Genomic DNA, 14,360 nt, shown 5'->3' on the forward strand with positions numbered 1-14,360 from the left:
AGGACAGCATTTTATTTATTCATTCTTACAGTTTTCATTTTTTGCTGAAAGTACAGATATAATCTTGCTTGTCATCTACTTTTACTGTTACAGCATTTAACACAGTAGTTCCCAGCTTTGGCATAATTGATATTTTCAGGCAGATAATTCTCTTGTAAAAATAAAATGGATATGTTAATAAGACTGTAGTAATTATTTCATGATGTATATGTATATCAAAACAACACCTTAAATTTATACAATAAAAAAGAAAGAATAATATGGCAATGCCAGAAATAAAAATCACAATAAGAAAGTCTTGGGGGAGGTTTGTGATGTACATCCAGTGAGTAGCTAGTGGTCCCAGGTGCTGCTGGTTCGTGTGCTCTGAGGGAGAGTCTGAGCCACACGCTACTGCCAGAGGAGCCCCTCAGGCCAGTGTAAGCATTAATAATGTCTTTCATCTTTGAGTGAATCTACAATGGCTTCAGCTTTGTGATCTAGTTTCTAGGACTCTAGAAGAAATATAGAAAACTTGTATTCATGGGTTTGGACAATGCAGGCAAAACCACTCTTCTTCACATGCTCAAAGGTGACAGATTGGGCCAACACATTCCAGCACTACATCTGACATCCCAAGAGCTAACAATTGCTGGAATGACTTTTACAACTTTTAATCTTGGTGGGCACGAGCAAGCACATCGGTTTGGAAAAATTATCTCCCAGCAATTAATGGGATTTTCTTTCTGGTGGATTGTGTGGATCATTCTTGCCTCGTGGAATTCAAATTTGAGCTTAAAGCTTTAATGACTGATGAAACAGTATACAATGTGCCAATTCGTATTTTGGGAAACAAAATTGACAGAACAGATGAACTAAAGGAAGAAAAACTCTGTGAGATATCTGGGCTTTATGGACAAACCACAGGAAAGGGGAATGTGACCCTGAAGAAGTTGAATGCTTGCCCCATAGAAGTGTTTGTGTGCAGTGTGCTCAAGAGGCAAGATTATGGTGAGGGTTTCCACTGATTCTCCCAGTATATTGACTGATGTCTGGGCACTGAAAATAAAAGAGTTTTGCTTCTCTGGACTGATCCTAATCACAGCTTCCTCCTGAACTTTTCCAAAAGAACGAGGAAAGCTCTCCAACCATGTCTGCTATTGAGAGGCCATGAGTGTCTGTCAACTCTCTCATTGCCTAGTGGTGACATGTGCTCTTTTCCACACTGTTGAAAGGTTATGTTGCCCCATGTGCTGGTACAAGTTTGTATCCTGGGACTTGGAAGCTGTCAGGATTTGCTGAGTAAAGCTGTGTGCCATCATGGGGCACCTGAAAAGAAAAACACATCTCACCACTGTGGTTGATTTCAAAAGAAACTGATTCTATTTTTTAAAGAAAGAGTTGTTAATATAATTTGTATCCCTCCTAACTTTTCAATTTCATAATTTACTTGGTCCAGAGTTTTCTATTATTTTTTAAACTAATGAATAATATTTAGATACTTCATAAAATTATGAACAGATACATATTGGAGGTCAGAGCTCATTTGGGTGAACTTACCGCTGCTGAGTTAGCAGGTTGGGGTGAGAAGCTCCCCTAAACTCACCTGTCTATATAACTGCCTTGTAGTAGGTGGCATCACCTTGTGCACAAAGAACTATAAAAGGGGGAGAACCCTGGCCTTGCAGTTGTGGCAGGCTTCGACTGTAGCAAACTAGAGTCATTCATTATCAAGAAATGTATACCAGATTATTCACTGTGGAGTAGTTAATTATAGAGGGGGTTATTGGTATTATAATTTTTACTTATAAAGTTACAGATTTCAGCCAGTCTGCTTTTGTATAATACTTTCATGAGCTTTTATTCCTCTCTATAGCACTTTGCTTTTTCATTTTCAGTTATTGAAAGTGAATTTCACCTTATAAAAGAGTTAAGAACATCTCTCATGTTGTCACATACTGCAGGTGTGTCTCAATAACATTTGCACAGATTTTAGGAGTAATTTTTTTAATAGGAAGACACAGGACAAAGTTAACAGCTTAAGGGTTCTCAATTCTATGAGTTGAGACTTAAAAATCTGGTATTGTAGCACTTATTTGGATCTAGAAAAAATTTTAGTTAGTGGGCTTCAAAACTTCCATTTGCAGAATTTGGTCCCTAATGGGCTGTTCCTGGACTCTTTTTCTTACATCTGTTCTCTTTAGATATCTATTTTTGGTGTTTAAAGACAAGGTTAACATATGTAGCTTTTTTGGGTTTGTTTGTTTGTTTTTGTATGAAATTGCCTTTTTTCCTTCCAGAAATAAGCTGCGGAAAACACTAACCAAAAAACTTTCTGCAGAGCTGTTTTCTTGGAGGCAGCATCACTTATAGGCAGTAAAGACTCATTGTAAAAGCACCAGCATCCCTACTAGAGTAATGAGGATTAATTTTATAGCATTCAATTTTCTTAGTACCAAGTGTGAAATTGGATTTTTATAATCTTAACCTATATTCTAAACTTGCAGTAAAATATGAAATGATAGTATCTTCTAGGAAAAGATAGAATATAGGAGATGAAAAGCTGGAAAGATATATTTATTCTAATATGAGGGTAGAGAAAATATGGTCAACATGTTATTGGGGTGAGAGAATAATGTTCTTTAGTTGGAGTTCTCATTCTTAGTCTTCAGTAATGATTTGTTGGGAAATAATACTTTTTTTCACTACCAGGTGCCAAATGCAGAAACCCAGTGAAGTGCATCCCTGGGAACTACATACATTTTATTTATTAGCAAGCATAGCTGCATTAATAAAAAAAATCTTTGGTTTGCAAAGGGGTAAAGCCTTAGGTAAACAAATTTAGCTAACAGTAAATAAAGTAGGTAGTTAACTTGCATATTTTTATTTCCTTTGGTTAAAGATTACCTTACTTCTCTATTCAGAGACATGAGAAGTAGGATTGCTTCAGTGTTAGTTTCCTTATTTTTGCTTTTTTATTTGTCCCTAATCACTTTGTTGCAAGCTATAAAACTGTGTGATCTACATAGGGCAGCTCTTTGTGAAAGTGGTTTATTGCCTTTGAGAAAGAGGGGATTGAATATCAGTTAGAGCACATCTATAATAAGATAACTGAAAAAAAGCTGCTGTGAGAAGCTCAGCTCCAAACACAGAATCAGCCCCTTGTACAGGAACTCCCATGAATTGAGACTTTCCATTCTGTTTTATTAGAATGAATATATGTCCTATTTCAGGCAAAGTGAAACAGTTATTTATAAAAGAAAGTTAATCTGTATCCCAACCATCTTTTAAAAAGTTAAAACAAATAGAAAACCCACAATAACAGAAATTAGATTGTTTTGGTTGGGCTCATCAGTAGACATACTACAGCTGAGAAAAACATAAATAATCTTGAAGTTGAGTCAGTAGAAATTCCCCAAACAGGAATGCTGAGAGAAAAAAGTAAGAAAATAGTACGGAACATGCAAGCCCAGTGGGATAATAAATGGCCTAATGTACATGTCATCAGAATCCTACGAGGAGAAGAGAGACAAAAGCTCCTACTTCCCTGCCCCTCTCTAATCAGTATTCTTTCAAGAGTTCTTTGGTGAAGCCATCTATCTGAAACTAAAATGAACCAAACTCATATTTCACTGGTGGTTGGAGAAAACCATGGCCAAAACGACTGTGGCAGGTCTCTATCTTGGGAGTTTTTAAGAAGGAATGTGCCAGAGGCCTTTCCCAAGAATGGAGTTTTCTTTTGTTTTGCAGAGGCATTCAATGTGTCTAGTGCTTGCTGGCCACAGCAGTTACTACCACGGAGCCTTCTGGGAGAGGCCACTGTGTTGAAGGAGGCTCCTGCCTGAGGGACAGCATTAGGCAGTGGGCTCTGTAGAGTGAGAACCAGGTGGATGCCTTCTGTGCCCAGCTCAGAGTCCTGCACCACGCCAGGACTGCCCAGGCCAAGGGCTACTGACGCAAGTTCCACTCATTCCACTCTGTGACGAGGGGCCTTACGCCTCTCCTGGAAGGGCTCTTGGAGAAGGAATTGGAGTTACGTACAAGTGACCTAAATGGGAAGCTTTTCTAGATGAGATTGGATTAAATTCCATGTGATTTATCTTTCCTTTTAATTCAGGTTGGGAGTCATTTCTTTCTGGTGGATCACAGCTGTCCAGATGTTGCAACTGATTTTTATGTTTCTGTAGAGAAGTATTTTTCTTTCATCTTCAGGATTTTTATTTTATTTTTTTTTGCTACCAAAAGAAAACATTGGAACTCTGTGTTTCCTCTTGATTGTGACTTCCCAATGTTGACAGTTAAGTCCTTAGTGTCGTAGGTCCCAGCCCACCAATACTATATCAAACACTGTTATGCACATAATGCAGCACTGTGATCTAATTTAAATAATACTTTTTATTATTTATACTACTATATATAATATACATCAACACTTTTGCTATATAACCTAAGTGATAACCCTCTTTTAGTTACCTGCCAAACTCTGGACTTGTTTTATATTGCAGTTAACAGAGTACAAAGTTGTAATGGTGTCTTTTTTCCTTTGTAACGGAATGTGTAAATCAAAGTATATACATTCTGTGGTGTTCCTGTTTCTGGAGTTTCATGAGGATTTACACATGGCATTCAGTGTTCTGTACAGATCTGCCTACCTTTGTGAATTCATCTGTTAACCCCTCTTCCTTTGAGACAGCACCAGCGATGGTGATTAACTCCTAGTGTTTTCTCTCTCTCCTACTGGTTATTCTTGAATTAAGCACAGACTCGTCAGCTCAGTAGCTTTATCATGAATAATGTGTGTGACCTTGCAGTTCTTCCACAGTTCAGCAAACAAGTGCTAGCTTCACTGAACAAAAATTAAGGAAGGAAAACACAGTTTTTAAAATGATCCATCTTTTAACAGCCAAAACCAATGTGTCTATGGTGCGGCATCTTGCTGTTGTACTTCTGAAAACAGACCTGTGTGAATGATCATTTCTGACTTAACCATGAGATGCTCATGTGTACCCTTCCAGTTGTTTTGTTAGCATTGAAATCAAGACTATTTAGTTGGAATATATGCAACAGTGATTTTCCACTGTATTTCATTTGAAAAAGTTGAGAACTTCTTTCTCTACCTTTTGCAAAATAATTGATATTCCATAGTGGATTCTCGAAGACTTTGATATGGTGAACCTATTAAACCTAGAAATTGTATTCATCCTTTCATGACTGTGGCCTGAGTTCTCCAGCCCCTCTCCTCCTTTTTTCAGATGAGATTTAGCACACTCTCAGTTATTTAAACATGCAACATTTCTTGAGTATGTATGTTGAGGCCATCTGCACTCATAGCTGATTCAGTAACCAGTTTCATGCTGTGTCATTCACACTCAGTACTTAATACTGCCATAGTGAAAATGTGGAGGAAAAATGTATACATGTGTGTCTGGGAAGCATATACACTTGTACATTTTTTAATACTCTGATTCTGTAACATTTCTGAGTTTTGTTTTGTTTTACAGAAAAAAAAATGTGATAAAGCAATCAGAAGACCAAGAGGTTTACTATCGATGCTTAGGGTCGTCTGACCTTGGCTGGCCAATAGACCTACATGGCCAAATTAACACGAGAGTAATAATTTTTCAAAAGCCAATTTTTTTCTGTATTTCTGTATGAAGCTACCAATATCATGAATAGAAAGGGAGAACCATAAAGGAGAAAGAATGTGATGTTCCGTTATGTTTGTGTGAACCTAAAGAAACAATGTGGAGGCAGGTGCAATCAGCCGAACTCTAGGGACTTGATGGTGTTGCTTGGAAGGCATCCATACCTGCATTTTGCATTCTTCGTATGTAATCATATTGCCAAAGACAAAGTATTTCGTCATTTATTGTAAACAACACTTTTCCCCAGACCTACCATAAAGTTTCTGTGATGTATTGTCTTCCAGTTGCAATAAAAATTACTGAGTTGCATCAATTGAAAAACAAAAAGAACAGAGAAAATATTTTTTAAAAATGGCTGATAATTTTCCAAAATAACTACCAAATACTACAAATTGAAGAATTTCAGAAAACATCAAACAGGATAAATGCAATACAAACAAAACAAAAACATATTACACACACGCATATAAACACACACACCCATAGGCATATTATATTCACATTGCTAAAAATTACAAGCAAGGAGAAAATTTTGCAGTCAACCAGGGATAGGGGCACATTGTTTACAGAGGAAGAAGCATAGGAATCATAGCAGACTTCTCTTTAGAAACCACAAAAACAAGAATACATCTTTTAAGTGTTGAAATAAAAACATTATCAACTTATTATTCCATTCCCAGTGAAAATGTCCTTCAAAAGTCTTCCAATGTGACCCAACTGACCTTTAAAAACCAACCTTCCAACAACAGAATACACATTCTTCACAAGTGCATATAAAACATTCACAAAAATACATCATATTCTGGGCTGTAAAATAAACCTTGAAAAATTTAGAAGAATAGAAATTATACAAAGTATGTTACCAGGAAATAACATAATTAATCTAAAATCAATAGCATGGAGATTTTAAAAACCCACATATTTTGAAATTGAGCAGAACATATACGTGAAAGAGAAAGTCTCCAGGAAAATTGAAGAATATTTTCAACAAAACAAAAAGTAAAATACAATATGAAAATATATAGCATTAATACATGTATTATAAAAGAAGAATAAGCTAAAATTAATAACCTAAACTTCCACCTTAGGAAAATATGTTAAGAAGAGCAGTTTAAGTCTAAAGCAAGTAGAAGAAAGGAAACAATTTTAAAATTAAACAAAAGTCAAAAAATTAAAAATAATAAAACGTTAAATTTTTTAAAAAGATGGTTCTTTGAAGATATACAAATGCCAATAAGCATATGAAAAAATGTTCACCATTACTAATCATCAGGTAACACAAATCAAAACTGCAATGAGATATCAACTCACCTCAGTTAAGATGGCTTTTATCAAAAAGACAAAATTAATGGATGCTGGGAAGGATGTAGAGAAAAGGGAGCACTCATACACTGTTAGTGGGAATGTAAATTAGTAAAGCCACCATGGAAAACAGTATGAAGGTTTCTTGACAAACTAAAAATAGGACTACCATATGGTCCAAAAACCCACTGCTGAGTATATATTTTTTAAAAAAGGAAATCAATATATGGAAGAGTTATCTACACTCCAATTTTTATTACAGCACTATTCACAAGAGCCAAAATATGGACTTAACCTAAATGTCTATCAATGGATGAATAGATAAAGAAAATGCAGTACATGTATACACTGGAGTATTATTCAGCATAAAAAGAATGAAATTTTGTCTTTTGTGGCAACATGGTTGGAACTGAAGATCATTATGTTAAGTGAATTAAGCCAGGTACAGAAAAGACAAATATTGCATGTTTTCACTTATATGTCAGAGCAAAGTATAGTGGATCTCATTGAGGTACAGAGTTGATTGGTGATTATCATAGGTTGGAAAGTGTAGGGAACAGGGGGAATGAAGAGATGTTGGTTAATGGGTACAAAAATACAGGTAGATAGAAAGAATATGGCTAGATGTGGTGGCTCACCCCTGTAATCCCAAAACTTTGGGAGGCCAAAGTGGGAGGATTGCTTGAAGGCAAGAGTTTAAAACCAGCCTGGGCAACACAGTGAGATCCCAACACAGTGAGTCGAGATTATTTTTCTCAACTAAGAAAAATAATAATAGTAAAAAAGAGAAAAAATAAGATCTAGTGTTTGATAGTATAGTAGAGTGACTATAGTTAATAATAATATATTGTATAGTTCAAAATACCTAAGAGAGAAGAACAGAAATTTTCCCAACATAAAGAAAATATGCTTTTGAGATTATGAGTATCCCTATTACCTAGCAGCTTAACTCCTTATCTCTCTCTCTCTGGCCCACTACGTTTGCTGTTTCTTCCCCTTTATTTTTAGATTTCCCTTCTTACTTTTTCTCTTTCTCCCTTTCCCAGTTTCTCTTTTCTTTCTTCTTACAAAAAACTTTTGAGCTTCCCTCAGTAACTCTTTAATAAACTTTTTATTCCAGCTATAAATCTTTTGTAACTTTTTGGTGATATCTGTCCAGCTTTTGGTCATAAAGTTGACCTTTAGAAGACCCTGTCCTACTGGGTCCTCCAGATGTAATATAGAGTATTTTCTCATCAGATCTTTAAGCCTCTGAAAGAATGCAAAGGGAGTTTCCTCCTTTTCTTGTTGAATTTCAAATGCCTTTGATAAATTGTGTGTCCTAGAAGTGGACTATTTGATCCCTTTAATTATTAGCTCCCTGAGGTCCTGCATTTGGGCATGACATCTAGGATCATTATTATCCCATTCAAGATCAACATTTGCAAATTTTTATTCAGCTGACAGAACTTCTGTCTGAGAGGGTGCTGCCTTTCCCAAATGGTCATAGCTGCCCTCCTAATCATTCCCCTTTCTTCTCCAGTAAACAGAATATTCACGATAGACATTTTGGCCTGGGTGTAGAAACTGGGTCCCAAGAATTGATCCAACTGTTCTGCTAACCCAAAGGGATCTTGTAGGAGTGCGTTCATTTCCCTTTTTAAATTTCTGACTTCAGTACTTGTTAAACTTGCATTAACAAATCCAATTTCTCCCTGTCACATAGGGACTTCCCTGAGGGGGAACATATTAGACATCTGCTCTTTAGAGGGGATAGGGAAGCTTTAGCATCCTTCTTGCATTGTTCTCTTTTCTTAAACTCGGATAAGGGTTTAAAGGAACAGATGGTCTAGTTTCCTCATGGCCTCCAGCCTCTCCCCTTATGACTTTTCTATTGTTCCCTGATTTTCCTGTTTCCTATTTTGCCTGAGATATGGGGGGTGGGCAGGCAAGAAAGGATGTCCCAGGATTTCTTACTGAGTAAGTGTTGTTCATTTATTTTTCTTTAAGGGATAACATGGAAAATAATTCCTTAATCTAGCAAACAGCATAATTTACTTCCTCTTGTGAAAGTGGGGTTCTATCATTAACATACATAATTAAAGCTTGGCATACCCAACCTTCGTCCGAGCCAAACTTAGGCCAAAAGACAGACAGCTGATGAATGGGGTCTTTAGGCCAGATAAAACAGCAATACTTTATCATCTTTTGTTTTTCCTTAACCCTGGTTTTGGGATTATTCCCCAAAGCCTGTAACATCCTGCCCAATGGACTATCTGGGAGGATGTTGGAGGGGACCTTCTTGGCTCCCTCCTTCCTTTGTTCCCTAGGCCTAGAATTTTTGCTTCCCATTTTCTGCTGGTCCCTGTTTCTGAGTTTCCCTGTGTACTCAACCCTCCCTACTGGAGGTTTTTGGCACACCCAGCGAATCAACTACTTGGTCTATCTCCGGCCATTTCCCTTGAGGGAGACTAAAAGCGCGGATTGGACATCCGCACTCACTTCGTATCTAGGATACATCTCAGACACACACACACACTCGACCTGCAAAAATGCCCAACCACCAAGGCAGTACTTATGGTCCAATTTTTTTACCTTGGTTTGTGCACGAAGTTGCCTGGTTGCCACAGTGCCTGCTTTTCCCCCAGTGTCACTTCCATTGTCTTCTGAATAATGGTTTCGGGTTTGTCTTTGGCTTCTGCAGGGAGCTGGGACATCCAGACAGAGCAGACCACATAAGTTGAGTGGGATGTGTCTCTCCTCTCAGCTGGAGTTTCAATCAATGGAGGCACAGAGATCTCCATATGGGCCACCAAGTTGTAAAAAAAAAAAACTCACCCATCCAAACCCAAGAATGGACTCAGAGACCCAGAGAACAGCGAAAGTGAGACTTTTAATGATGGTCTTCCAAGATCGGGTGTCTGGAATGCAGCCACAACCAGCAGATATATATATATATATATTAAGTATTTCTCCTACTGCTATCCCTCCCCTAGCCCCCCGCCCCCTGACAGGCCCCGGTGTGTGATGTTCCCCTCCCTGTGTCCATGTGTTCTCATTGCTCAACTCCCACTTACGAGTGAGAACATGCAATGTTAGGTTTTCTGTTCCTTTGTTAGTTTGCTGAGAATGTTGATTTCCAGCTTCATCCATGTCCTTGCAAAGGACATAAACTCATTCTTTTTGGCTGCGTAGTATTCGATGGTGTATATGTCCCACATTTTCTTTATCCAGTCTATCATTGATGGGCATTTGGGTTGGTTCCAAGTTTTTGCTATTGTGAATAGTGCTGCAATAAACATACATGTGTATGTGTCTTTATAGTAGAATGATTTATAATCCTTTGGGAATATACCCAGTAATGGGATTGCTGGGTCAAACGGTATTTCTGGTTCTAGATCCTTGAGGAATCGCCACACTGTCTCCCACAATGGTCGAACTACTTTACTCTCCAACCAACAGTGTAAAAATGTTCCTATTTTTCCGCATCCTCTCCAGCATCTATTTTTCCTGAACTTTTTAGTGATCGCCATTCTAACTGGTGTGAGACGGTATCTCACTGTGATTTTCATTTGCATTTCTCTAATGACCGGTGATGATGAGCTTTTTTTCATGCTTGTTGGCTGCATAAGTGTCTTCTTTTGAGAAGTGTCTGTTTATATCCTTTGCCCACTTTTTGATGGGGTTTTTTTTCTTGTAAATTTGTTAAAGTTCCTTGTAGATTCTGGATATTAGCCCTTTGTCAGATGGATGGATTGCAAAAATTTTCTCTCATGCTGTAGGTTGCCTGTTCACTGTGATGATAGTGTCTTTTGCTATGCAGAAGCTCTTTAGTTTAATTAGATCCCACTTGACAATTTTCGCCTTTGTTACCATTGATTTGGGTGTTTTAGTCATGAAGTCTTTGCCCATGCCTATGTCCTGAATGGTATTGCCTCGGTTTTCTTCTAGGGTATTTATGGTTTTATTTCTTACATTTAAGTCTTTAATCCATCTTGAGTTATTTTTTTGTGTAAGGTGTAAGGAAGGGGTCCAGTTTCAGTTTTCTGCATGTAACTAGCCAGTTTTCCTAATACCATTTATTAAATAGGGAATCCTTTCTGCATTGCTTGTTTTTGTCAGGTTTGTCAAATATCAGATGGTTGTAGATGTGTGTCATTATTTCTGAGATCTCTATTCTGTTTTATTGGTCTATATATCTGTTTTGGTACCAGTACGATGCTGTTTTGGTTACTGTAGGCTTGTAGTATTGTTTGAAGTCAGGTTGCATGGTGCCTCCAGCTTTGTTCTTTCTGCTTAGGATTGTCTTGGCTATGCAGGCTCCTTTTTGGTTCCATATGAAATTTAAAGTAGTTTTTTTTTCTAATTCTGTGAAGAAAGTCAATGGTAGCTTGATGGGGATAGCATTGAATCTATACACTACTTTGGGCTCTATGGCCATTTTCACAATATTGATTCTTCCTATCCATGAGCATGGAATGCTCTTCCATTTGTTTGTGACCTCTCTTATTTCATTGAGCAGTGGTTTGTAGTTCTCCTTGAAGAGGTCCTTCACATCCCTTATAAGTTGAAATCTTAGGTATTTTATTCTATTTGTAGCAATTGTGAATGAGATTTCACTCATAATTTGGCTCTCTGTTTGTTTATTATTGGTGTATAGGAATGCTTGTGATTTTTGCACATTGATTCTGTATCTTTTTTTAATTATACTTTAAGTTTTAGGGGACATGTGCACAATGTGCAGGTTAGTTACATATGTATACATGTGCCATGTCGGTGTGCTGAACCCAGTAAATCGTCATTTAACATCTTGAGGTTTGCTGAAGTTGCTTATCAGCTTAAGGAGATTTTGGGCTGAGATGATGGGGTTTTCTAAATATACAATCATGTCATCTGCCAACAGAGACTATTTGACGTTCTCTCTTCTTATCTGAATACACTTTATTTATTTATCTTGCCTGATTGCCCTGGCCAGAACTTCCAATACTGTGTTGAATAGGAGTGGTTAGAGAGGGCATCCTTGTCTTGACCCAGCACAGTTTTAACAAGCAATTTATCCCGTAGTGCATAGGTCCTTCCCCTGGTTTCTCATTGGCTGAGTACTATGGTGTCACAATCTTTCCCAGTGTCACCTATTGATTGTTAGGCAGGGGCTTCAAGTACGTTCTTTAAGGTCTTTCTGCTGCATTTTATCATAGCCCACAATGCATTACAACTGTCTCAGGACACTTCAAACATTTGACTTATGGCTCTAGTGGCTACCCTTAGCTGGTAAGAAAAGGTACAATTGTCTATGTTGCAAGCTAGCTTATACTAAATTTTTTGGTGGGGTTGGGAAGGGGAAGTTGAGGGGGCCCCAATCAATAGGTGCCTGGCTGCTGGGTGAAAAGGAAGGCAGGAAGGAGGGAGGGTGGTGACTCGGTACACTCTGCTTCTTTCTCTCTTTATTTCCACGTAGCCTGCTTAAAATTAAGGCACTTAGAATTGAAAATGGACGATCATATATAGGTTATTTTCCACATATATGGCATTGATTTATTTACTACAATAAACAACACATATTTAGGGTGTACTGATTGATAAGTTTTTGCATATGTAACTACCTGTGAAAACGTTACTACAGTCAAGATCATGAACAAATTTATTATCCTCATAGTTTTTAATGCTTCTTTGCAATCTCTTCTTATCTTCTCTTACCACCCCCAGGCAAGCATTGATCAACTTTCTGTCTCTTTAGATTTGTTGATATTTAAAAATTATTCATAAAAATGCAACTGAAGAAAAGGTTTTCTTTTTTGCCCGGCTTCTTTTACTCAGTGTAATCATTTTTGATATTTATCAGTGTTATTGCATGTATCAACTGTTCATTCTTTTTGTTATTAAGTAATATGCCATTGTCTTAGTTCAATTTGTGCTGCTACAAAAAAATACCACTGACTGGCTAGTTTATAAAGAAAATAAATAATTATTTTCTCACAGTTTGGGAGGCTGGAAAGGCCAAGGCACTGGAAGGTTCAGTTGTCTGGAGATGACTGTATTATTTAGAGGGAATGAACATTATGTCCTAATTTGGTGGAGGGTAGAAGGACAAGAGAGCCAAATGCCACATGAAACATCTTTTATAAGGGCCTTAATTCTAGGCACAAAAGAGGATCCCATATAATCTAATCACTTTTTATAGGCCCTACCTCTTAATATTATCATATTGGCCATTATGTTTAAATACCAGAATTTTGAAGGGGACACATCCAAGCCATAACTTCTATTTTATGCACATACCACAATTTCTTTCTTTATCTCTTGATGGACATATTGGATGTTTAAAGTTTGGAGCTATTACAAATAAAACTGTCATGGCATTTTTGTAAAAGTCTTTATTGGCATATACTTTTATTTTTATTGGATTAGTATCTAGGGGTGGAAAGGCTAGATCATACTGAAGATGTATATTTGATTTTTAAGAAACTCACACAAAAATTTTCAAAGTGGTTGTCGCATTTTACATTCCCACTAGCAATGCATGAGATTTTCTATTTTTGCCGATCGCAATCAACATTTGGTATGGCCAGTTTTACAAATTTTGTACATTCTAATTTGTGTGGGTTGACATCTCATTGTGGTTTTAATTTGCATTTATTTAATGACAATACCATGCATCTTGTTATTTGCCATGCATATGGGGATTTTTCCAGTTAGTTATCCGTTCAAATATTTTTCCAATTTCTTATTGTGTTGCAAATATTTTCTCAGTGTTTAACTAATGGTCACAATGCAATTCAAAAATCAGATGCCCAATTTATTGTTTTCTCTTTTGTGAATTGTGCTTTTGATGTCGTATCTAGGAAATATTTGCCCAATTGAAATTAGAATTTTTTAAATATTTTCTGCTAGATTATTTTATGATTTTACAGTATACATTTAGTCTATAATCCATTTTGAGTTGACTTTTATAAATGCCAAGAGGTATGAATTGCAATTTAGATTTTTTTATGGATATACAATTGTTCTGACACAATTTTTTGAAAACATGTCTGTCTCCACTGAATTGCCCTTGCAATTTTGTCAAAGATAAATTGTCTATTTGTATGTATGGGTCTATTTATGCACTATTTTTCTATTTGTGTATCTTTATGCCAATACCACAATGTGTTTATTACTACAGCTTTATAGTAATTAATACAGTGAAAACAGAGCTCCCATACAAAGGGAGGGGACCCAAAGGGGAAAGCCATTGCCTGCTCCAATGCCTGGGTTTATATCCCGATCATTGTCCCTCCCCCTGTGCTCTCAGACGATAGATGATTGGCTATTTCTTTACCTCCTGTTTTAGCCTAATTAGCATTTTAGTAAGCTCTCTTTACTACCTGACTGGTCAGGTGTGAGTTAAGTTGCAAGCCCCGTGTTTAAAGGTGGATGTGGTCACCTTCCCAGCTAGGCTTAGGGATTCTTAGTTGG

The 14,360-nt window shown here is 37.1% G+C and overlaps 1 pseudogene; it reads left to right on the forward strand.

The window, feature by feature from the left end:
• Positions 1-432: 432 nt before the first annotated feature.
• On the forward strand, positions 433-1,028 carry LOC100984024 (GTP-binding protein SAR1a-like; annotated as a pseudogene).
• The last annotated feature ends 13,332 nt before the right edge of the window (positions 1,029-14,360 follow it).

Source organism: Pan paniscus, chromosome X (genome assembly GCF_029289425.2).
Source record: "Pan paniscus chromosome X, NHGRI_mPanPan1-v2.0_pri, whole genome shotgun sequence".
In the NCBI taxonomy this organism is placed as follows: domain Eukaryota; kingdom Metazoa; phylum Chordata; class Mammalia; order Primates; family Hominidae; genus Pan; species Pan paniscus.